This window comes from Barbatula barbatula (genome assembly GCF_947034865.1).
Source record: "Barbatula barbatula genome assembly, chromosome: 7".
In the NCBI taxonomy this organism is placed as follows: Eukaryota; Metazoa; Chordata; class Actinopteri; order Cypriniformes; family Nemacheilidae; genus Barbatula; species Barbatula barbatula.
In genome coordinates, this window is record NC_136770.1 from 15,766,901 (window position 1) to 15,792,885 (window position 25,985).

Genomic DNA, 25,985 nt, shown 5'->3' on the forward strand with positions numbered 1-25,985 from the left:
AGAAAACACAAAAATGTAAAATGTTTCTTCCATGCCAGTTTTTGTCTTAATAGAACTCCATTCAGGGTGTATCTAAATTTTTTGCTAAATCAAAGCTGCTTAGCCTATACTAGCAAACTCTAACCCAGCAACATTAATGATGTCAACAGTCAGGAGAATAATGTGAGTTTCTTTTATTGTTAAACTTTTATATTTTCTATGACAAGCAGTCTAAGGGCAACTAAATTTACTATTGGTATTGTTAAAAATTGGTTTAATACATTTCATAAGAGAAATTATAAAGTAAGTGACATTCAGATGGTCATGTGACTTCAAAATGGTGGCTGACATGATGCCTGTGGGACAAAACAGCTTTTATTAGACTACTGAGGGCTGGATTATTCACCTCATGTAAGTGTATTTTATTACAAATATATAAATATGTGAGCTATATAATATATAAATAGCTACTTTTGTCAGAGGTAAAGTTTTAAAGGTGAAAAAAACAGTTTAGTATCTTTCGGCAATTGCAGTTACAACAATAATCATTAAGCTTAAAATCTACAGCCTTCCTATTAGAGTCAAAAGTGTCTGTTAAATTGTGCTGCTTTGTGACGTTTTTGTGTAACAGAAGCAAGCTTGTACTTTTTGTATCTCACTCCCTGCGTTCAAGATGTGCATTAGCAACAGATGCTAAAGGCTGAGGCCTTTGCCTGCTTGTCAGAGCGTTTTACTCTCATATTTGCATAGTTGTCGAGAGGAAACACAAACCTAGTCAGTCGACCGCTCTCCCCTGAACCAGGGAGACCGCACAACACTCAGCTCATTGAATACCTCACCCTATTCAACTCTTGAAAAAAAACAACTACAGTGTCCTTCATTCTTTCCCACCTGGAGCCCGTGTGGCACATAGGGTGGCCATTTCCATAACACCAAAAAGGAGGACACTTTGCGGCATTTAGTGAGGCAAGAATAACTGCATCTGGTGTACTCGCAAATACAATACAATTTTGTCCATCATATCTATGGTATCATGATACAGTGATTCTGAGATAGACTACTCTATTCATTGCCAGACAATTTGATCAACAACATATCTAGATGTGTAACAGAAGACTCAAAAAAGTGTTTGTTCACAGTATTTGTATTTATTCAAGACACTCCTGTATGACTGATGATGCTTGACTGCATGATAGACTTTACAAAGCTCTACAGCGGAGATTTTGTCATCCTTAGGTGATGTTGCCTCTCGAAATTAAGACCTAAGGGAAGACGTACCAGCAGCTCATCGGTCAACTTATGTTTTTCAGTGGTGGCATGTCGGTCAATGGCGGCTTTCCCTTTACTACTAACGTCTACTTCACAGTGACATGGTGTGCAAAATCCATGGAAAGCATCTCTACTGCTTTTTGATATGAATTCGTGGTCTTTTGTCCATTCCGGATTAAATGTTGTCGGACGTTTCGGCATGTTAACGATATGATGTGACGTGGACTCCACCTCAATTCGTGGAGGCTTGTTTACGCTTTTAACCAATTATATATCAGATATTTATTTGACACCTCTTTCAGCCAATCATTTGTTTTACCGGAGATCTTACGGCGTCTGACGCTATGCTGCTGCGTCCCAATAAAGGTTTTAGAGGGCATTTTTTAAGGCCGATTCAGCGCAACTCCTAAAAGGAGGACAAATGAGTGTCCGGCTTGAGGCTGCGCCGGACGCCGGACAGGGGGCTTAAAATCTGGACTGTCCAACCAAAAGCCGGACGTATGGCCACCCTAGTGGCACACAAGTGTGAAATATCAGTACGCAGAGACATGGTCTCTTGTACAACACAGCTGTTTATGTAATACTACTCATGGGTCGTGGGAAAAGGTGGTTGGAATATGATGGACATGTGTTACATCCTGTCTGGAGCTGCTGGGCCTTGTCGTGTGCATGAGTCGGGGCGTTTAGAGGCCGTGGGGTCAGGTTAGCATGTGCGTGTGTTATGACAGCTGGAACGTGGCCTAATGCCCTGTGTGTGCTGGAAGATACATGACAGACGTTACTGAGCGTCTGGATGAAAGCGCAGGTTAGAGGAAAGTTTTGAAGGAATGACGCAGCACTTTAAACTTGGAAAGAGAAAGTAAGACATTACCGTGAAACCATGTAAATATGTTATTTGTTCTACATGAAAGGATTAGTGTTACTGTATTAATTAAAACTATACATTACTTTAAATTTGATAAATTTTGTATATATTGTTTTTCAAAGTTGTAAATTCAATTATTTTTTATTTCGTAAATGTTAATTCTGTAAACCATATGATGGTTTAAATGCATGGGAAAGGGAGACATGTTTTTGCTCTGTAATTAGTTCCCAGGGGAATTGCAATTGACCCTGCAACAACTGTCTAAATGCACTGACGCATTTCATGTGGGATCCTGTCTTGAATCCATCTTGAGTGGAATAAGCGAGGAGAATGTAACTCATCCCCAACACTTCTAAAACTGGATTAATATCTGAATTTACCAGTCTATCCACAGGGATTTACAGAGTAATACCTCTTCCACATACCCGGGACCAAGTCTACTCACTTTATTTGGATTCTTCAAAGAGGGTTTTATATTAGTTTTAACAATTTAAACTTCTTATTAGACCCTTTTCCTTTACACACAACGTATATAGTGTTTGATTAAGATCAATACTTATGTGTGTTGGTAGTTTACCGTCAAAAGTTTTTTCTGACTTTTTGAAAGTGATTCAACCAGAGGAAATCATTTATAACTTATTGGCTTTAATATATCTGCCTGATTTTAATATGTATTGTGTTTGAGGGTTTTATAAAGGTTGGTGAAAGCTGATTGAAATGTTATGGTTTTCTTGCTTGGCAAGTGTTGAAGGGAATCTGTTCATCATTTACTCACCCTCATTTAATTCCAAACCTTATTGAATTTCTTTTTTCTGTAAAACCCAGAAGATATTTTGAAGAATGGCCTCCATTGACTTCCATTGTATGGGCACAACACAACTGAGACATCACTCAAAATATCTTCTTTTTTGTTCCACAGAAGAGTCATGTACAGGTTTTTAACATGAAGGAAATAAATGCAGAATTTTTTTTGTGATTTCAGTTTATAGGTTTACACGAGTATCTCGCTTTAATGTAAAGCCATGATCTAGAGAATCAGCGCTTAGTATAATGGCTAGGGGGTTACATTTAAGTTTATAGGATGGTAGTTTAAACATAAAATGCTGGAATAGTGTAAACGGTGCTCTCCTCAGGCGAGCCTCGCCTGAGTTCTGCAGCCACACTCTGCTACCGTACCTTCAAATAAGCCAGAGGTCTAATCGAGTTATCATATCCACAAATCTCTCATCAGGGGCCCACGCCTGACACCAGCAGAAAGAGAAGCCTGTTGACGACTAATTTCCAGCAGCGGGATATTGCCAAGGAGGATACATCCATCCCACAGTGAGGGTCAGTCACCTCAGGACCCATGCTGCCTTTCCCTGTCCTTTGACCAGAACAGGCTCCATATCTGGTAAGGGGGGACATTATTTCCTGCAACACACAATAGGAAAAGGATACAATGCCGGCAGTTTATCACACAAATGCCAATAAATTTCAGGGCCAACCCACGGCCAATTAGCTGAAAGGGTGAGGAGCTTTCCAGTTCTGTCTCCCTGGTCCGCTGCAGACAAACAGTCCACCCACACGAACTGGCAGCTGCTGGAGCTTTTCAGCACACTAAAAAACATAGTTGTGCGGCGCCTTTGGTTAAGCTTTGAATAGGTTGCACAATTCGATACCTTGACTTTTCAATGTATTAATATGGGTTTGAAATGATTTACAACACAACTGCAAGTCAGCAAGTTATAGATCACTAAGATTGCTTGTGATGGTGCCGACAGTATTACCCCTTGTGCACGCAGCTAAACTGAACCATTACAATGCCGTGAATGGCATAATGGATTTAAAAAAAATATTCCATGTGAAATAATTGAAAAAAGATTTGCTTTGTAGTTTGCATGTAGTTTTGACATCTACATCCAGAATGAGAAACGGATTTAAGAGAAGCCCATCTGTTCATAATCGTGTACTAAGAACAAAAGGACAATAAAAATGTTCCCGCCTTCTTCTACTGGGGAAAGTTTTACTTCTGAAGCGTCCAGATACCATGGATTCACTTAACCAGTTTGGCATCAGATAAACTACTGTCAGGAAGACGAGTGACATGATTCTATTTCTTAATATAGCATTTGGATAAATGGCCACCACGTTTCTAACTAATGAAAATTGAATTTTCGAACATCAAAGACAATTTGTAACATTGAAAACATTGCGCTTTTAACGCACGCATGCTAGGGAATCCACAAAGGCCATCCGAACATTTCTGCCATATTTTCATCGACAAAAACATGCTAACAGGAAATGCTAAATTAAGGCATCATGACGCAGGTTGGCAATAAAACGTTGTGCAATAAAGAACTAAAAAATTCTGTCTTAACAAAGGCCTTGCTGTTTAAGTGCTTGATGCCCAGCGGGCGTGTTGTAGTGCAGTTCGTCTGACCAGTCATTAATCACTTTGGAAGCCACCCCAGACCACATTTGTCATGAGCATCGCTTGTGTCCATCCAGGCCAGTGACCTATGAACTGGTCAGGCAGCCTTGGCCAATGGGAGGAGATGGTCAGCGTGGTGGACGTAGCATGTGGGCTACCTGCTGCTCTGGATGAATGCGATTGGACACAGCTTTCAAAATGATGGAGAGCTGTAGATTTGCTACGCTGACCATTCCTCTGGTCAACCCACTGACCAAAGCTTGGCAGAAAGAGATGGTTTTCTATCAAACTATTGTTGTTTCCATGGTCCACATTGCTGTTTCATTTTTGGTGATTGTATGGAAGGATTTTCTAACCTTATAGGGCACAAAGATCACATCTTTTGTGTTTGAATGCACATGTTGTTCTCCGGTGCACTCTGGGTAGTCACATCAGCAAAATTCCAAAAGCTCTAAGAAGCAACGAAAACAATAAATAAAGGTGAATACTCTGCTAGTTAGGTATTAATCATTAAGGTTATTGGTGTGAAATTAGGGTGGTATTTGTGCAATTCTTTCTGTCAACCGATTTTAACAAATCTCATCTCACAGTAGGTAGGCTAAAGACAATCCATTTGTGCTTATTTGACCACTCTGCACTAATGCTCAACACTGTTGTGCTCCTCACTCATGAGCTATGGTGGTGTTAAAAGCTTTCCAGGTTGGCAGTATAATTACTAACTTACTCTGTTAGTGAATGGCCCAACAGGAACCAGGCACCATACAGTTCACCCCCTGCCTTCTAGCCCTGAGGTGTGTGGCTGTATGAGTGTGAATGTTTGAATGTCATCATTGCAGGTGTTTCCCCCAAACCCACCTGGGAACCCCTGCCATGACATCAAAATCACCCTCTATGAGGTCAACAGAGGAAATGCAAATGGAAACACCTGAATACCTCAGGGAACAATTAATCTAATGATTAGTATTCATGAAGTAATGCAGTGTTTGTTTAACAACCAGCACCTTGTCTGTGTATATTTTATTTAGTTTAGATTTCTTCCTGGTTGGAGCATGGTGCTAGCAACGCCAAGGTCGTGGGTTTGATCCCAGGAGATTGCACATACTAAATTGAAACCTATGTATAGCATAATGCAATGTAAGTGACTTTGTATAAAAGTGTCTGCCAAAAGCATAAATGTAAATGTTATGTCCATGAGTCGGAGTGACACGTGAAAACCTACCGGAAGAGTCATTTTTCATTGTGAAAATTTTTTAACTAAAAAACATTATTACTGAGTTACGTTATTACGTTATTATTTCAGTATATTCATGAAAATGTAATTTATGTTATATATTTTTAATTCTAGTTTTGGTTTGTTATTTTGCTAGATACGTTTTGAAATTGTCCTCATAGTGCTAAAAGGACAATATATATGTGTTGCGATGTTGTGCCCGTTTTTTTTCTCATAAAGATTCCATTGCTGCTTGCATCCATGATTTATAGACCCCGTCGGAATATGTAAACAACGCTGCTCCATACAAACTTTAGTTTTTTACCACTGCACAATCGTTTGAACAAAATACCAACAGAACTGCATTCTAATGTTCAATTGTAATCTTTAAAATGTTTTCATAAATGTACAATGGACCAGTGTTTACAATTAACAAAGTGGTCTATATTAAACTTATAAATGAAGAGTTTATTTCCAAACCGAGAACTCGTTTTAAAATTGACATGAAACATGTTTTTATTGTGTTAGTTAGCTGTATTTTGTTTACATATTAGGGCTTAAATCAAAACAAACCAACTGCAGTGTGATTGATATCAATTGAAATGCAGAACAACATTTTGGAAATAAACTCTTTATATATTATATAGAACATTTTACAATTAAATAAAATGTATATTTGGTATATATAGAATTAGTCTATATATCTTTTTTAAATATGTTTTTATAAATATAATATATTTCCCCCATTGCAATTAGAATGCTAATATTCTGCAGCTGTAAAACTCAGGTGCTTCTTTAAAGCTCATATAGGAGATCTAAACTGTGCCCTGAGTTGACCTGCCCCTGGTAGAATGCTGATGACAGCATCTGCTGTCTTTGTTTGTTGAGCAGCGTTTGATAGCAGAATCAAGCATTGAGAGCCTTGTGAGAGAATCAGGGGACAAAGATTGATGGAGGCAGTGTTATGTGTGTTGGCCATCACAAACTACTGCTGCCTTATCTCCGGACCCCGGTGGCCAATTGATTTGCTGTGGAATATAACTCATAAGCCACTGAACGGCTGATCAGTGTCTTAAACACAAGATGCCAAGCAATTGTTTGTCAAAAAAACTATTTCTGTGTTTTAGGTGCTCCTTGATAACCATTTCATTTGTTGCTTTAGTTTGACCTTTACCTAGCTAGACGCCATCATAGGATTCCAGTACGTTTGACCATTAATGGTCATTTTATGAGAACGGATTTAGTTTTGAGCTCCCACGAGAGATGCCAAAGAGTTAGGTAATAGGGGGAGGGTCAGATCTTCTTAGTGTTTGAGTGTAGCTGAAGGGTTTTAGATACAGGACATGATATCCTGTGGGGCAGGTTCTAAAAGAGTGAAGCCCGGAGGATGTCTACGCTGCAGGCGCCTAATCTAGACCCCTGAGCTGTCCATCGGAAGAGAGGAGTTCCTGAACTACTGGGGCAAATGGCAGGTGCTTTAATAGGCCCAAGAATACTGTCTGACTCTCTCAGAGGTTGGATACTTTTGTTGCTGGCTAAGCCTATTGGAGCATTAGCTTCTTGCTACATTGACTGTCATGTAGAAGTCAGCAGGGGCATCGTTTTCAGCATGGGTAGCTATATTGTCTCTTTTTGTGTGAAAGAATTTCCTCTTCTCCCCAATATGTGGATTTAGACACAGGAAATCCAAATCATGTCAACAAAACATTTTTTAACAAAAGTAACATCATTACGCTACATGGATATAGTGTATAGACTTGTTAACAACTTGTAGAAGACTGCTGGTAAAGCCCTACCAACCCATTCATTAGGGTGTACTGATAGTCAGCTTAACATCTTACACAAATTTATAATGTTAGCCATACAGTACACCGCAAATGGTCATTTGTAATGTAAAGCCAACCATGTAATGAAAGAAAAACAAGGGCAGTTTTCAAATGTTAGAAATCCCCAAAATAAACAAGTATGGCATCATTTATTCATCTGATTTAAAAGCTGAATACGACTCTTCTGTAGAACACAAACAAATATTTTGAGAACTATCTCTGTGGTTTTGTGTCCATACAATGGTAGTCAATAGGTTCCAATGTTGTTTGTGTTCTGCAGAAAAACTACACAGATCATAGGTTTAAAACTACATGAGGTTGAGTAAATTAAATTATGATAAAAGCGTCTGCTAAATGACTAAATGTAAATGTAAATGTGGCTGTAAAAATAAAACTGCATTGTTACTGCATAAAAAACAGCTCTAAGTCTTTGATATCTGACGAGGTTAGAGAATATACTGAATGGCAAGTCGTCCATTACTTCGTACAGAATCTCTTTAGATCCTTCAAATGTTGGTGCTCTCTTATGTTCAGTTCATCCCACTTATTTTGAACCAGTGTGCTGATGGAAGATCTAACCACGACCCATTATAATAATTCTAGCAAGTCAGGTTTTTATCTTTTTGTTGATATTTGATAGAAAACATGATTCCATGTATCTGAACAAGATGTCCAGGACCTCTGTTAGAAAGGTAGGTTCACAAGAATGATGTTCTGGCGACATATTTAACTGTGGACATGTTTTTTTATCCCTGTGTGCACCAAACCTATCTATTTTTTATTTCATATGGCCATATACCCCAGTTTGTAGTAACAGTATGGCAGATTAGTATGGTCGAGTTTGTTTTTGCATGAGAGCAAAAGATTGGTTTCTTGAACAGTGTCCCAAACAACTTGTGGTGATGGAGGTGCAGTTTTCCTTTATGCTTTCTGACCACAAGATTCAACTGATTACTGCATTTTTCCATCTGTGCTCTGTGAAGAGTCTTTGGCCACTCAAATTCTTCTCCCCGCTTTGCATTGTGACAATATAGACATACGTCCTGTTTCAAGCATATTTTCTCCAGTCCATTAAAACTTTTTGATCAATGTCCTGATGTTGGAAATTAGATATTTTATTGTTTTAACAATTTACTTAAAGCCATTACGTTTTTTGTTTAGCTCAAGAGAACTATATTGCACATCAGAACAATGTTCTTTGGTTTTATCCATTGTGATGAATGATTAAGGGGGTTTGGGCTTTGTGTTACTAATATTTATTCTCCTGTGCAACAAGAAGTCATGACGGGAAAACATCACGTTTCTTGTCACCTTGGTGTGCTAAGTAAATGTAAATATTAATGTAAACTATACTTGGGAGATATAATTGTGACCAGGGTGTAAAAGAGATCTTTTTTTTCAAAATGTTATATTCCCCCCAATTGTTTTACTTTAATAGAATATTGGAATATTGTAAATGTTTTTAATAAAAGATCAAAAGGAGAAACAATGCAGATTTATATTTTATAGCCGCCTTTGCTCATATTTACCAAGGGTGCCAAAAATGGTGGAGGGCACTGTCCTTACAAACTTAAATATAAAACAACATCAAATTTCTTAAAGCTAAGAATCAGAATCATTCAAAAAAAGAATCATGTCAAACATTGCATTACCTTGCATTTAATGCAAAATCTACTCGACTAAAGCAGATAAAAACATATTTGCATCGGTTTTAAATGTGTCATTAAGACAAGATAGAAAACGTGTTTATCTTTCAGACTCGTCTTGTCTTTATTGTTGAATGTGTGTTTGATGTAACTCCTCTTAGGAATTTCACCATTCAATGTGAATGTATTTAATAATAATAATAATAATAAAATAATTCTTAAATAAGGAAATCTATGCAGTGATTAGTCTAAGGCAATGTCGTCATCTTAAATCCCGTTTGTTGCACAACAAAGTGTTGTAAATTATCGCTAAGCCAGAAATTTCACTTTTCACTACACTTCACTGCTTGATAACTAACTTTCAAGCGCAGCTTTGAGTTGAGAATCTTTTTACTCAAGTCAATACCTAGCCGTGTTCTTGTGAGTAATTCTCAGATGCTTGAGAAATACGGGCCCTGATCTGTTCAACACTTATTTCCAATTAAGCTGGGGCTGAATCTCTGGAATCATTCGGACCATAGCTGTCCTGGCAGAGAGAGAAACGATTTGCGTGCCAAGGAGAGTGGAATTAGTGGCTCGTGCTCAAATCTCCACACAGGACCAGAGCTTATCTCCCACGATCCTTACTTATTCTTGCTTGTTCTTAGAAACATATCATTGTCGACAGGAGATGATTGGGCGATCTCTCGGTCCTTGTGTCTGTCCTCTTTGTCTTAGTAACCAAGGGGATTCCGTCATTTGTTCTTTCCTCGTCCCTTTTCATGGATCACCACAGATGCCCTTTTCTTTCAATGAATGACCCCTCACCCGACAGTCTACTGTAAAGGGAAGGGGGGCTTGAAACTGGAACACAGAGATAACAAGGCAATTTCATCAGGACATGAACAATGCAAGCGTCCCGGCTTGGATGTGTTGATGCGAACCTTGATGGACTGAAATTGGTTTGAGATATCATTTTGGAAATGTTGATGATGGTGAGACATTTGTAGATAACATTTCTAATGCTTCGTGATGAAAGCTTCATTCTTCGTATTTGACTCACTCGCTACTGTAGCCTTTATGTAGTCTCAATCTCAAAGTAGTAATTTTGGCAATTCGTCTAAACTTAATTTAAACAATTTAAATTGTTCATGCAAATTTAAAATGTAACCCCTGCAGCGCAAGTATACTGTTTCAATTAATGCCACTTTGCAATGTCCAGTCACAACTGTTTTCATAAAATCTCTCAGCCTATTAGTTATAGGCCCAGTCTGCGCAGGGCTAAAGTTGACTCGCGTGTTGTCTTGCCATCTGTCTGCTCAGATGTTACTGACTCTTTGAGGTCTGCAGAAACAAAATTAGAAATGGCTAAACAATTACCCCTGAAACAGCTTGTTAATGATTTTATTGCTCGAGGAATGACACCCTCAGAAATAAAACTACAGGATCCCCACAAAAACCTTACATGGTTGTAAATATGTATTAACCAGAAAATGGGCCTTGTTTAAGATCATTTAAAGGAGACAAAAGCTGACATTATCACAAAAGACAGAGATGCAATAAGAAAAGAGGAGTTTCTACTTAGCTAATGAGTTGCCCCATAGAGATGTAAAGAGGTGGGTCTTTAGGGAAAGCGAGTGCTACTTTGGTTTGGGCTGATAGACTGTAAAGTGTGTGAAGCTTGAGCTGTACGTGGTCCTGCCATTGTCCAGATGCTAATTTCGCCCAGAATAGCCATGTTTTTATGTGAGTTTATTGTGGTGTGGTAGCATTAAGGGGCAACTTTTCGATCGGGCAATTGAGGGAAAAGCCTTTGTCACATTTTCCCTCCTTTTGGCATTATGGTTTCAAAGAGGTGCCCCTTTACTCAAGAAACTTTTAGAGGAAAGCAATGGGACTCCCTGTGCACTCACAGACCCTTCATGGGCAAGAGTGCCACTCCACCAGTTTACTTATTTCAGGATGGCACTTTTACCTCATCTCAAAAAGAAGTGGTCGACTATATTGAGAGAGAGAGAGAGAGCACTTCAGGGCACCTAAAATGAGCAAATATACCCTGAGAAAAACACGGGACAATTCATTTATCATATAGCAGAATTAATTGGGCATTTTGTTTTGTGGTAGCCTATTTAAAGGCAGTTAATGCAATGTTTTATGTTTTGTGTGATCATCTGAGACATCAAAACACTATTGTGAGCAGTTTTTTCACAAATTAGTCAGTTTTGCTTTTCCCAATCTAACACTATAAATATACACAAAATGCAGTATTTGTAGCTGATGAAAAGGATAGAAGGATGTATGTGAACGTGTTCCTCCCAGGACGATACTGTATATATTCAGAGATCTTATTCAAGTGCAAAACAGTGGCTGGAATTACATATAACCTTACCATGAACCTTACTTTAGACGATAGTGCTGTTTTCAAAGACAACATCTCCATTATAAGAGGGGCTATAGTAAAAATAGTGCTTTTGAAGTTTTACAGTATAATGTTCTACAGTAAAAGTTTAGATTCGGTGATCAAGAGCTGGATGGCAGGTGTTTCCTAATTGAATGTTTCTTATACAAAGTACCATTGATAGACACGCAGAGCATTAAAATGCTAATATCAAAGGATTGGATTGGGGGTCTGAGTGCGGTTACTTTACAGATGCCTCACTATTCTAGGGTATTTGTCGGTGCTAAGTCTCTGTATTTTGGATTAGTGATCTCAGCTGGGCTGATGGAACACACACACACACACACACACACAGATCTCTTATTCCCCAAATGCCCAGGGTTTCACTGTCCCCAGCTCAGGTTTTAATGTTTGCTGTACTACTAATTACAACCTTTTATCACATTGTGTCAGCTAGAGATAAAGGCTGGTTTCAGCCCTCTCAAGAAAGGCCAATCCCTCCAATCTTGTGACCCAATAGGCAGAGCGCGCAGGACAGATGTGGGCCGGCGGCCAAGCTGCTCTATATGTTTGCTGTCCAGATCCCCTTGGTCAACAAACCTCTCCATTTCTCTCCATCATACCAACAATGATATAGCAGCATGTCTTTGTTGCCGATGAAGGCTGTGCAGCTTGTCTCACAAGATCTGACTTAAATTTGTGTTTGTTAATCAGTTGTATGTGTACTCTTCTTTGATATCTTACGTGCGCTGCACTCCATTGGAAGACTGTTGCAATGTTGTTTGGACATCCTGATTAGCGTGTACAAAACGTAGCAAAATTACTTTTATGCTGAAAAAACATCTCTTACATTTTTGTTATTTTTCTGATTAAGCTGAGAATTTTACATTATTGAATAATAGATTGTTAGAATTCAAGTAAAAAAACATTTAACTAATCAATTGTCAAATAAAGAAACTTTAAACACTATCAACAAGCAGTTCAGGGTCAACTGATATCCTTCAAGGCCAATATAGATAAAAAAGACAATTCAGCAAACACTGACTTTGTCATATGGTACTTTCTTACAATAATTGGGTTTCGTTGTCCATTAAGAATATTAAGAATATTTGCAGCATAAGCCAACAATACATTATACGGGTAAAATGATACATTTTATAATGCAAAAAATCATTAGGATATTAAGTAAAGATCATGTACCATGAAAATATTACATGAATCATGAATGTATCAAAACTGTATTTTTGTGAGTGGGTGCACTATAATTGCGAACGAAAATTGCTGGAAACACACCTAAAAAATCCACTCGCTGCTGCCTGCTCTTTGGGAATTACCCACACAAGTTTGGTGTCAATGCAACGCTTAGAATTTTCACTTTCTGGTTCATCTACTTTCCAAAAGAACGTTACAGCGGAAAGCCAATAGAGAGTGTTAAAACAAACTTCTTTCTTAGCAACGGCCTGCTAAACCACCTGTGATGAAAGACTATTAAGGCGATTTTCTCAATCTTTCTACATTTTTTTTGCATTCCCTTAAATCCCAGGTTTTCAAATAGTATCTCGTAGCTTTCAGATGATTTAAAAAAAATTGGACCAACCTCACATATGATACAGTATAACCAATCCCATTTTAAAACATAAAATTACTTTACCTTTGTCATAACCCACATAAAGTTATGTAAAGATACAGTTTGAACACTGATTTTGTACTTGCCCAATATCTCATTTTGGTCATTTTTGAGAAATAAAAAGTTACAGATTGCAGCTTTATGTAATTTTAAGAGAAATGGAAGCACTGACCAGATAGCAATGCTGAGAGAAGTACCAATCAAACAAGTTCATCCATTCTTGCTGAGAAATAGGAAAGCCAGAGGTCTTACATTTTTGAGTAACGCTCACCAGGGGAGATGGTTGTGAGTGTTTGCAAACAGAAGCCATTTCATCACAGGCTCTTGGCCTCAAGGTGTGAAACATTAACACCCTCTAAAGTGGATGTTGTCAGTAGTTAGTACGAAAGTTTATAGCATGCTTGCGAAAGCTTGGGGCTCATTAGTTTGCTCAGCATTTACCGTCAGGTGACAGATTTTAAGCTTTTCCCAGGCCACAAATGAAGGTTTTGACCATTTAATTATAGGCAGATTTTCAACTGTCTACAAGTTCAACAGTGTACAACTGATGAAGCAGAACGTAGTCGCTCAGAGGATCACAGCTGACAGGCAAAAACAGTTCAGGCCTTGATCATTGGAATGGCCTGCAGTTTTTGTGGTCAGGGTGTGTCCACCTCGGGCCTGTGCCTCTCCCGCTGTACATTCTGAAGGAGCCCCAGGAGGTGAGTACTTCTGACGGGCTGCTCGTGACCGATCAGTCCTGCTTTTGTCATGCAGCTTTGCAACTGGTTGAGCTTGTGGGAGGTCTACATACTCTGCCTTAAGCAACAGCACACTTATTTTGTAATGTATGCATGTCTTTTGCTTCCTCATCAGGAATTTCAAAAAACAACAGCTGACATCCTGTAAGAGGTTATATTATGGACACATTTTGGTTAAAGATTAATGTATGGATTGATGCTACTGCTGACTACAGTGCTTTGACAAAAGTAAACTTGTTTCTCAATGTTTCCAAGGGCTTGTCGCACGAAGATCCATCACCATGTAGTCACGTTTGTTTGTGCGTTTGTTTGTATGCTCAGACATTTATTCATGAATTCATTCGGACATAGTTCACTTGTTTGTTTGTTGATGCATTGATTCATTGACTCATTAATCGATTCATTCTGACATGAAGAGTTTGCACAACTTCCAAAAAAAACCAAAAAAAATTACAAGACCAGTAAAGTTCTCGTCTCGGTCTTGCAGTTGACAAATTTTATCCTCTGATTGTTTCCTCCCGCTGCAGCTCACACATCGCTGTAAATTCCTTTAATGGGTTCAGCTTAGATCCCTCGAGTATCGTTTAAATGTCTGAATGCAGCAATGAACAACCATATCACTGAGGCTGTCAACCCCCATAACGCATCAAAATAGCGCCTTCAACAACCCAGTCTGTCTACAACTCCAGACCAGCTACTCTCTGCAGGTTAAAGTTCAGCTTGCTTAAACTTGGTCTCTGGTGCCCTGTCTTCTTTGAAGCCCTATCTATTTTATAATAAGAGTGACATCACTGGTGCCAGTACAGCCATGTTCATTTATTGCACGTCTAACCTGCTTGGCTGGGTGACTCATTATGTCTTTAATTAAGTGTGTGGGGTACTGAGGTCATGTGAGTGAGGGGTGATTTACCCTCACTCTCTGACACCACCTGCATGAACTCATTTATGACTCAGCTAACAGCCCAACCTTCCACAGATTAAGAGATGACCTCACGCCCAAAGACGGCTTATGTTTATGACTTGGGAGGAGAGCGGTCAGCCTCCCTGTCTGGTCACATTGGCTTTCAAGTCTAAAAAGGAAAGCAAAATAAAAATCAGTTTGACACTGATGATCTTATTTCCTATTGGTAACTTTGAATTTAATGAAAAATGATACAGCATTGATTTTCTTATTTTGATAAGGTGAAATGCTGAGGATGAATGGTGAATCCAAAATGTTGTCAATATTCAGACAAATGTCACAAGAATTCACCTAGATTACGAGGTAGTTAGCTCATATTATGTGAAATTTACAAAAATATAAGATTATTAGAAAAAGCAATAATGAAGCTCCACCACTAAACCTAGCTGTCAGATCATGCCAAAACGTATGAATGACATCATACAAATACAATTAAGCCACCTGTTAAAATAGGTAAGATCTGCAAACTCTGAGTGGAAATGCAAATTTGTGTTGCAATATTGACTTTTTCAGTCTTTCAGTCAATTTGTTGTCAACATTGAAATTGTGTATTAATTATAATAAGAACATGATATTAAACTTTATTGTTGTGTGTCATTAATTTGAATATATATAAATGACATGCATTATCTTCACAGTACCGATGAAAAAAGGTCCATAGCCTCACCTGACTCTGTCACATATTGCCTATAGTACAACATACCTCATGCCTTCACTGATGTATGTTGTTAGCATGAACATAGAGGTCAAAGTTCACTCTTATCTTCCTGCGTCCCAGCATCTGGCTGGGAGCTTCTTTATGAATAATATCAGCAGCGGCAGCCCTGCAATGGCTGTCGGTGAGTCAAAGGCAGAGGTTGTTTGGTTGATCGCGCACACACACAAACACACACGCACGCCCTCCCAGGGCCTTGTTTCTGTCTTTCCCACAGTGATAGCAATCTGAAGCATGCCATAAAGAACAGTCGTAGATCAGAGAAAACAACAAAGGGACTCCTCTATCCCCACCGACCGTCTCTAGGGAGCAGTGACTAGGCCGTAGGGGCTGATAAGGCCCGCCTGGCGCCTTGCCACACCCACAATCTCACATAAACTGGCCCATGCCACCTGACACACAGTTTCCTCATATTTTTACAGGTGATTTGTACAGTGTGTGGTTGTAGAATGTTGAGGTGTGTAGATTTTCCCGAAAAGGCACGAATTACCTTCATAGTGAACTTTATTCAGCAGTGGTTGGGGGGGGGGTAAGGGTTATTTAAAGCAGGATGTTTTGAGGAACTTGTAATTACAGGCAGTAATCTCTGTGTCTTGATTGTCTAATTGGTTTAAATCACCCATGACATCCATAACAGGATACACAACGGTTTAAACATTTTGCTGTTAGCTGTAATTTGCTTTTATCATAAATGTTGAAAAAATGTCTTAAACATGATAAGCCAATTTAAAAATAAAAACATATTACTTTTTTACTTTTGTGAAAGGAAATAAACCAAAGAATGTAAAAACAACTTTCCACATTCCATATCCGCATAGTTATCTACCGTGCAGTTAGGTGATACTTTGAAGGATGGGGGGTTGTGGGTGTGGCGAGGGGAACAAGCTCGTGCTTGGCCAGCGCGTCCCCTCATGGATGACATACCGCTTCAGATGAGCTGTCAGCATGCTGACACGCACACATACATTTTCCCATTGTATCCTCAGCAGGTCTCACCAAGTGAAGGCTGAAGGCGACAGACAAGCGTTTCATTCCTTTTTTTTCATCCATTGTATGACGGGTTTGAGCGGTTGGGCCACAGAAGGTTTAATGTACAGGCGCCCGGTCCCATGTCTCCAGCCCTGTCCGGTCCTTTTTGTAAGCCAATCATTGGGACTGAATTGAACCCGGTCGTGGGTGCCAAGGAGGATTATGCCAGGAGGCCGGGGGCGAGGAGACGGCCAGTAGCAGGCCGGGCGAACGACCTGTGGGAAAGCCCGCTGAAGGGAGAGTGTGGGAAAACCAGCTGAAAGTTGGCACACAGCTCTGAGGCCAGAGTTGATGGTAGAATGCCAGGCCGATGCGGGGCATATTGTGGTTATTCAACTTCCCGAACGCAAGGAGAGGGTTCGTGCTGTGCCTCGGCCTGAAGTTACCCTTCACCCCCTTCTACTCCTTTTCACTGGCCACTAGCCCAGCACAGCAGATGGTAGTTTGAAGTGAAAGCTACAGGTAATAAAGAGCTAGACTAGGTCAGGGGTTACAGTAAAATAAATCACACCTGCTTTTTTATATCACATATCACCCATGTCTCTTATTGAATTTTAATCTAAGTGTTGATTTTGTTGTTGGCTATTTATCTACCGCAGTGTATTTGTAATGTTATCACAGAGCAAAAGGAATACAAAAACAAAATCATCCAAAAAGCTTACCAGCTTTGCAAAGTATTCAGAACATCTTGTGTGCTATCCCACAAAGATTGGTGGTTGTTTATATAGAAGAGTCTTGATTTCCACATGGCACACCAGGTCTGCGTTTAGTGGCTTTGCTGCAAGAAGGCAAAAACTATTCGGAACATTTCTGTTGCATGTTCGTGAGGTTAGGCAAGCTGCTTCCTGTTGGATCATGAAGACCTCCAACAGGCAGATCATATCACGTAGACCCATTGCCCATGGTCAGCTAATCTTTAACAATTGGACATACTTAGAAACAAATGTATACCATAGGATGATGCAATTTAAGTTGCTTTGGATAAAAGCGTCTGCCAAATGCATAAATGGAATTAAAAATGGATCACTGATTAAGTTTTATTAATGCCATTAGCCTTTAAAATAATCAGAAATCAACACACGTTTAAGCATTTCCTATGATAATATTTAGCATTAAAATGACCAGTCAGAAAGTCCAGTAACTGACATTAGACTGCTGTGAGTGTGATCAAACAATACACAGAGAGTTTATTCTTACTGTGCCAATTCAGAAGCCTTTGAAATGCCACACTGCCAAAACAGGAAAGTGGATGCCTTCCAGAATACTTCACTGTCCAACTGTCCACTCACTCACGAGGATTGAAAAGATGGTCAAGTGTTTTTCATGCAATGACGCGAAACAGTACCATCATTAACGTGGACGGCCCCATCAGATTTTTCATTGCTTAAAATAAGAATACGTTGATTTGTTGTGTCGAAATACTTTTTCTCACCCTCGAACACGCCATGTAAAAGGTAAGCCAGACAATATTTTGACTGCTAGCTGCGGTTCCATCCCGGTCGTCACGAAATTGACATAAAGGTCATTGAAGTGCACGAAACGTGACTACTACGCACATCTCATGATTGCGGTTAAATAATCCTTCAAACTTCTGTAGAAAGTTTTGTCCACGTGTAAAGACGCTGCAGACAGTTGTGTATTGCAAATTCGTGTTCGGAAGTTAACTTCAGCCTATTTCGTGTGTATGGTCCATGTCAATTGGAACACGTACAGTTCATTCATGGAGCGCTCTTCTAACGAGCTGGTGATTTAGATCAGGTGTGTTAAACAAGAGAGATGCAAAATATGCAGAGCGAGGACCAATTTAAGAACCGTAAGGCAAGGTTTATGTTTGCTAAAACGGTGAAATTTGCTATAAAATACAGGTGTATGATCTTAGTAATAGATAGAAACCAAATGAAATGGCTATATAAATAATGGCTTCCTCATTTACAAACAGGCCCCCTCAAAATAAAATTCACTGACGTGAAAGACTAGTCATAATGGCCACTGACGTGAAATACCGGTCTAGTCAGAATGACTTTCCAAAACTAAATTCCAACCTGCGACTTTTGCTACTCGCACTTGTTTTTATTCGTCACTCTGAGTGATAACAGTTGACCCCTCTATTTTGGAGCCCTTTCTTTGACAAACAAACTGGGAGGAATCATTAGGAGATCCCGCGGCTGCTGATGTCATTGGCTTGTGCATAATGTGTGGGGAGGTCTGACTGGCTTTTGGCAGGTGTACTGTTTTATTTTTAGAATGGTTTCTGAATGGTTGAAGGCGAACACTCTCCCTTGTTCATCGCCTGCGTTTTTACAGCTGTAGTCAAGTGATCTAAATATCCACTTTCACATGTGTGACAAATCAGGTTTCACTGAGAAGACCTTTGCATATTTTCTGTACAGTTGTCATTGCAACTGAATTTAAAATTAAAATGAATTATAAAATTATACTTGTGTCATCATTTCGATATCTTAACTTAAATATGTTCTTGCTTGTTTGAAAGACAGAATCACTATTTTGTCTTATTGTTTCAGAGTTCATATATTGACAGAAATACTGACAGGCGAATAGGGGGTTAGAGAAAGGGTGTGGGATCAGGACATGATCCAGGTCTGATTCAAACTCAGGTCCCTGTAAGCCAGCAGCTCATGTGTCTACATGATCAGTAAATCAAATTTTCTGTAACTTTATATAGTTTCCTATTCTGTGTATTACATTGTTTAATATCCCTAAGTTTGTGTTCTTATAATTGGAAGGTATAGCATGTGAAGAGTGTGCATCTTGTTTCAAAGCCTTCTATTCTGAAATTCTTGAAATTTACTACATGAGTGAAACTCATGTGTAAAAGCTTCTGCATTTAAGTACATTGTATTAGTCTTGTTAAAGCGTTCCGAACACTGGGTTTACAAAAGTGCTTACATCCGTTTCAAAATTGCAAGAATAAATGTGGTGCAACAACCCAGTGTTGAAATAACCCAGGTTCAGAAAGTCGCTAACTCAAGGTTAAGTGCAGTGTGAAACATGAAAAGTACACCATAAATTTGTGATCTTATTTTTCATTTCTAATGTTTGTCACCTCACACACCATAATTGCGCTCAAGTTTCGGGTGCTAATAAAATATCTAACACTTAAAAGAGCGATAAAGAAACAACTGTTTCAGTACAGTTCGTGTCCCCACTACGAAGACTGAGGAGGAAGGCGGGTGGTGGAGTTATTGGCGTGAAAACGTTCTTCGGAAGTCATTGTTCCAGGCGACGTGCTTTTGGCAGCCTCCTCCATTTCCTGTGTGCGACCGACGCAGGGCAGGACGGTCGCCGGGAGAGTGCCAGAAGAGAAAGCGAGAGAGCGAGCGAGGGTGGGAGTAGAGGGGGAGAGTTCAGCAGAGAGCAGAACTTTCCCACAGTCTGGGGATTTGACACATGGCTCTCACACATTCCACAGCCTGTGGCCGGTGGGGTCCAAGCCAGCACTGAACGTCAGAAACACAGCCTGACGGAGGAGATGTGCGTGTGCGTGTTCGTGTGTGTGTGTGTGTGGAGGAATGGTGTTCTGCCCTTGGCACCGGTGTGGAGATGTGGAGGGGGGGTGTATAACACACATTGTGATCTTAACCCTCTCTCGACCAGGGTGAATGTGCAAGTGTGTGCGGGCGTGTCTCTGTGTATTTTTAGATCCACTTTGTGTGTAGGAGGGAAACTAAAGCTGTACTGTTTATTTGTCCTGAAAGTGTCTTTGATTGTAGTAAATGACTGTTTAATGAAATTCGCCTTTTAGTGTGTCAGATTCATCTTTTGTACTGTCAATGATAATTGTAAGAAGCTGATTTTTTTGTTATCAAGTTGACTTCAATGAAATTCTGTCATCAATTTTTGTCATTTAACTTTAAGCAATATAATAAATTTTTTTGAATAGGATGACCTGGTTTCCAGATATGCAGGAATTATTGTCGCCAATACCGTTCCATTGCCATACAGACAAAAATATTAATATCAGACAAAAATGAGTCACGCAACGCCCACTTTTGACAATTGATCGGTGACTACAACATCCTGTGCAGTTTCCCCCTCTCCATCTGGTGAGCTCATCTGGGCCGACCATCAAGGAGGCCTTTTCTCCATTCTGTCTGTGAAAAACCATGAAACAGGTGGCTGTCTGGCACAATCATTAGCAACACTTGCTCAGAATCATTTCAACCAAAACAAAAAACGTGCTTGTGGCATCTTGGTTTCAGTGCCAAACGAAAGCCATGCAGTGAGGCAGGAGAGCGATCTTGTCATCATTGCGATTTGGTCGTTTTCTGGTTCTCCAAAGCAATCTTTGTACATCATCACTTCCCTTCTCCTTTCTGGGACCAGTCTTTGAAGTAGCGGCCAAGGCCACGTGGCCCTGCCTCTTCCTCTCCCCTGTGCCTCTATGCAATAAATGTTTTGCATGGTGTGATTTTAAAGGAACAAGGAGGTCGCCCTCTTGGCAATTAGAACCTCGGCGAGGAAAAAACGGGGCATGGGAAAGCAAAACTGCCTTCGCAGATGACAGACCACCCGTAAGCTTCGATTTAAAACGTGAGTTAGGAGACAACTTGAGGGAAGAGCGAGAGGGGAAAAGAGAAACTGGAAAGAGACACCCGAGCGGGAAGGGAGTAGAAATGCAGGGTGTGTCTAGGTGGGGGTCTGGGGTGGGGCGGTTGATGAAAAGGGGCCAAATCATTTCTTACTTGAGTGCCCGTCTGCAATGGGGCTCAACTGAATCACAAATTGGCAATTAAGCTAGGCTCCTGAAACCTTTCTCTCCCCCCTGGTCAGGGTCAAGATGAAAACATCTCCAGATGAACTGGCTGCCTGGCCCTGGGAGAAAAATGTTAAAGAGGGCTGAAAATCAGCTTGGTGCTAATTCCGTGTGCCCCCAAAACAGCAACAAAGGCAGGAAATGGAGGAAGAGGCTGTAGCCCTTTCTTACCTCCGACACAGTAACTTCTGGAATAATTAGGAGCTGATTTTGGAGTCAGACCTCCTGTCATCATAGACCATTACTTCTTCAGATCTTCTCTACTTACTTACTTTTCTCTAAAAAGGCAACAATGAGAGGTAAACAATGTTAGCAAAAATCTATTACAGTAAAATGAGCAAACACTGTGCAATTATGAATTTACCTCTACGTCTGCCTTCATGTAGCTCAGTGGTAAGAGCATTGCGCTAACAACGCAAGGTTGTGGGTTTAATCTCAGGGGATTGCAGATACCTATGTAAAATATTTATAGGATAATGCAATGGAAGTCGCGTTGGATAAAAGCGTCTGCCAAATGCCTAGATGTAAATGTCTGCTCAGCTTGTCCAAGAACAAGGTGGGTTACTCCAAGTTCCTCTTCCTGCTTCTGTTCTCCTGTTTCTCTCAGGATGGCTCAGAGATGTCGAGGGTCTTTGATCTATGGTGAGATGTTTTGCTTGCCAAGGTGGGTGCCAGTTGCTGCACCCCCTCCGCACGCTCTCATGTACACACACGCACACACACAAACACACGCACACACACACACACACTTACACTCTCATCAGCCCCATCCGTTCTGTTCCCCCGGTGTATGTGAACATGGTGGATTAGTGGCCGCTTGAGTTTTTCTAATGAAGGTTCCCGTTTGATCTGCAGGGCCCCAATTACCCTGCACAGGATCACCCATTAGTGCAGACCTTCTGCTGACCCCAGGTTTCTCAAACGCAGCCTTACTGTGACAGTCGGTGATAAGCCTGCCATTTATAACTATAGTTATTTGTTTTTTCATCATATCGTTTTCACTCTGTGCTTTAAACTATGATGCACATTTTGGTGCACAGCAGCAATATCACTCAATGAGTAATTGTCTTTAATGTTTGTATGACAGTATGGATGCCTTAACGATCCGGCTATGTGGGCAGCTGTGTTAGAAGGATGGAACTGGGTATATTTTGTCCATCTGACCCCTGTCCAAACCTATGTAAATATTTAGTTAAAGGAAAGCTATGCAGAAATGCTGGGAAAAATCTAATGTGTAAAAGCTCAAATTGCATGTGAGTGTGCCCTGAATAAGATTTCACATTTAATAAACTCCTCATATATTTGCAGGGTATACAGTATGGCTGTCAGTCTGCGTGCATGCTGGTCTTTATTTCGGCCTGCGTGTATCTATACAAGTAGGCGTGTGTGTGGGTGTGCAGGGCTTGCCATAAGGACAAGGTACCTGGGAGAATAGATTTTCAAACTCACTTTGTATGAGTGAGCTTCATTAAAATATGAAAGAGGTGAGTAAGAAAGAGAAAGTAGCTCTGGGATAAGAGTATCTTTCTTGACCTTTACCTTCTAATTCTATTTTGGAGGAGATATTGGACACAAAACAACACATCAGGGAACATTTAGCCAACATGCACATTTTATGGTTGCCTCTCACATGCTCAAACATTCCGAGTAGCATATACAGTAACTGCATGAATACAGTATGAATAGCATAAATTAGATTTTGTGAAATGGAGCTGTAACTGTGTTGTTCGTGTTTTGAAGAGGATGGTGAGGCAGTGTAACACAACACATAGCTACAGAAGGCGTTTGCGTGTGTGTGCTAGTATGTGAGTGTTTGCAGGGTGAAAATATATGAGTTGTGAGCGTGCCGATAAGGAAAATTGGAAGAATGGATAGGCAGATGGATCGATTTTGCTCCCTGACAAGTTTGCCACACATACAACAATGCGTCACGGGGAAACTTAAGAAAGTAGGAAGAGTGGCCCAAAGAAGTTATTTGGGCAATCTTAAGTCATGCATAGAAGTTTATGTATACATTGCATTCAATAAGAAAATTTCAAATTGATTGTAGAGAGGCTGTTACGGCAATCTTTTCTTATTATTAACCCTACTTATCTTTTTAATTAAAGATCCTTTTTGTGACAGAATGAAGTCTTTTCAGTTCATGTACATGATCCAACATTACATTTTTTATATTATAAAACAAAACATATTATAAAGGTATTTATTTATGAAATATAAATACATCTTTTAGCCATTTTTATGTAATACAGATATTAGTTGAGTTTTAAGTGTGTCTTAGGTTTCCAAATATTTTAGGGCACAACATTTTTTGGTGCTGTATAGGGTTAAAATTCACTTAATTCTTTCTCCAACAAGCAGCATCAATTACAGTAAATAGTGTCTGAGAAGAGTACTCATATGCCAAATATGTACTAGGTAAGCAATAAAACAAGCCTGCGTTTACCACAGGCATGATCATGACGTGTTTTGGCGTGGAGCCGTTCTAAAAAATCTTGAAAAATGAAAGAGCAACGGCATAAGAAAAAGGGAAGCAATTTAAAAAGATCTGGATAAGGGGAAGTTGGGCGCGATGCCTGTGAATGGCAACAAAACAAAACAAAGCAGAGTAACAGTCAAAAGAACCATTCAAAGAGAAACAGTAAATGAAAAGTGCTTGGACTTGCTAACTGAAATGACTCACACTGTGAAGGGGGGAAACGGAGGGACAGCGGACGGGAAATGAGAGATGACATACTCGTTCCTCTTCTCGAGGGCCCCTACAACAGTGAGCCAGTGTGTGTGTGTGTCCAGGCCCTGGGGGGCCCTCTCTGTGTGCCAGCGGGAGCCTGTTCGCCTCTGAAAGCATGCGCGGCACTCCCTGGAGGGGCCCCGGCAGTTTGTTGTGTGATCTTATCTGGCGCGTGCCTGGGCCGCCCTTTCCCACACTCTGCACGCTGCGCTGTCAAGCATGTGGGGTGGGGGTGGGGATAAGAGGGGGTATAAGAGGCAAAAAGGCCCGGCCTGTCAACATTACATGGAGTTGACAGCCGTGACATAGTCCCCACACCCAAACCTCTTCAATCATCGATACGCATTCTCTCTAAAACAGCATATCTGTTATGAGGCTTCAAAATGCCGTACTCTGCAGGAGAGCTCCGCTCCGTTCATTCCCCATTTGGCCAGAAAGCAGATATTCTCCTCCTTATGCTTTGTATTTAAGTCTATATCATATAAGATTAGGTCCACCGGTCTTCCACTGCCATCACAGAAGAGCATAGAAACATTTCTGACATGTTTGAGAGGTGGATGGTTTATATTATAGTGGCACGATGAAGTGTCACAAGCCCCTGAACATTTCTGATCTTAATGATCATTCCATTCTTGGTTGGTTGGTTCAGCAGGAACATACAGCATGTATGGACGATGCGTGTACATGTAACAAGTTTGTTTACATTTTATTCATTATATAGGAGCATTCAGGATCTGTGAAATTTTGCTTTACAGACATTTGAGCATGTGAACAATACAAGTTGGCTCGTTAAAACTATCAAGGGTTGGAAAGGAAGAAATAAAGAAAGACTGGCAAACTGAAGTATTTTTAAACACACCGTACTCTTACTGTAAAATTTTATTTACAGTCATCCACACCATTTTATACACAAATGTATAGTACCCACACACATTGTGGCACGATGCTTGGATGTGTCTTTCATTTCCTCTTTCTAACTCCTTCTCTTACACGAACATTCACAGAGTTGTGCTCCTGCTTGTCTGCGTGGGGTCCCCTGCAGGCTGTCTGGAGCCGAATACAGAAAAAATGGAGTGAACGGATGGAACGAAGGAGCTTGCCCGAGACTGATCTCTGCTCCGATCTGACTGGCTGCAGACGAAAGACAGCTCTCTTGTTTTGCCTTTTCTGCTCTGTTTTGCACTTTATTTCTGCTCTTTTCATTTCTTCCTTCTTTCTCCATCTCTCTCAGACATGAGCCAATCTAAACCCATACTTCATCTGATCCCTGCAGTGGCCTCAAAGGCATTGAACACACGCATACACACAAACATTGTAAGAGCACAGACAGCGATCACAGATTACCAGCCTGCCACATGAATGCAATGTTTTGAAAGAGCTGACGTGTGATGTAAATAGAAACACTGTGTAAAGACATGTAAGCAAATAACATCCGATCAGGATCCGTTTCAAAAAGGCCTCCTCAATCATCTTGCATTGAATTTAAAGCTTAAATTGATTGATGCTTCATTGCATACAGATTTATGTATATATGGGATTAAGAAATACAGAAGAAGGACAGAGTGAAGCTAAACTTTTGAAAAGTCATAAAGGCGTTTTGTTCAGATTAAACAAGATATACAGCTCTGCTCTTTTGGTTGTTTGGAAATGTTTCTTTCATGTTTTTGACTGTGAAGTATATAAAACACTTTATGAAACATGTTAATGGAGAGGTATCTAGCTAGTATTTGGAAATCACAGTAGATAGCAAACTATGGATGCAAGCCAGTTTCCCTCAAGTTCACACAGGTGTCAACTTAGTTCATCAACTAATTCAAATGTTA

At 40.1% G+C, this 25,985-nt stretch overlaps 1 protein-coding gene across 1 annotated transcript in view; it reads left to right on the plus strand.

Moving 5' to 3' along the window:
- The first annotated feature begins 303 nt into the window (after positions 1–303).
- her6 (hairy-related 6) overlaps positions 304–25,985 on the plus strand; it is a 35,390-nt gene continuing 9,708 nt past the window's right edge. Inside the window, exons 1-2 of the mRNA XM_079459535.1 lie at positions 304–390; positions 3,345–3,506. The gene's annotated coding sequence lies outside the window, so the exon portion shown is untranslated. The remainder of the gene's footprint in view (positions 391–3,344; positions 3,507–25,985) is intronic.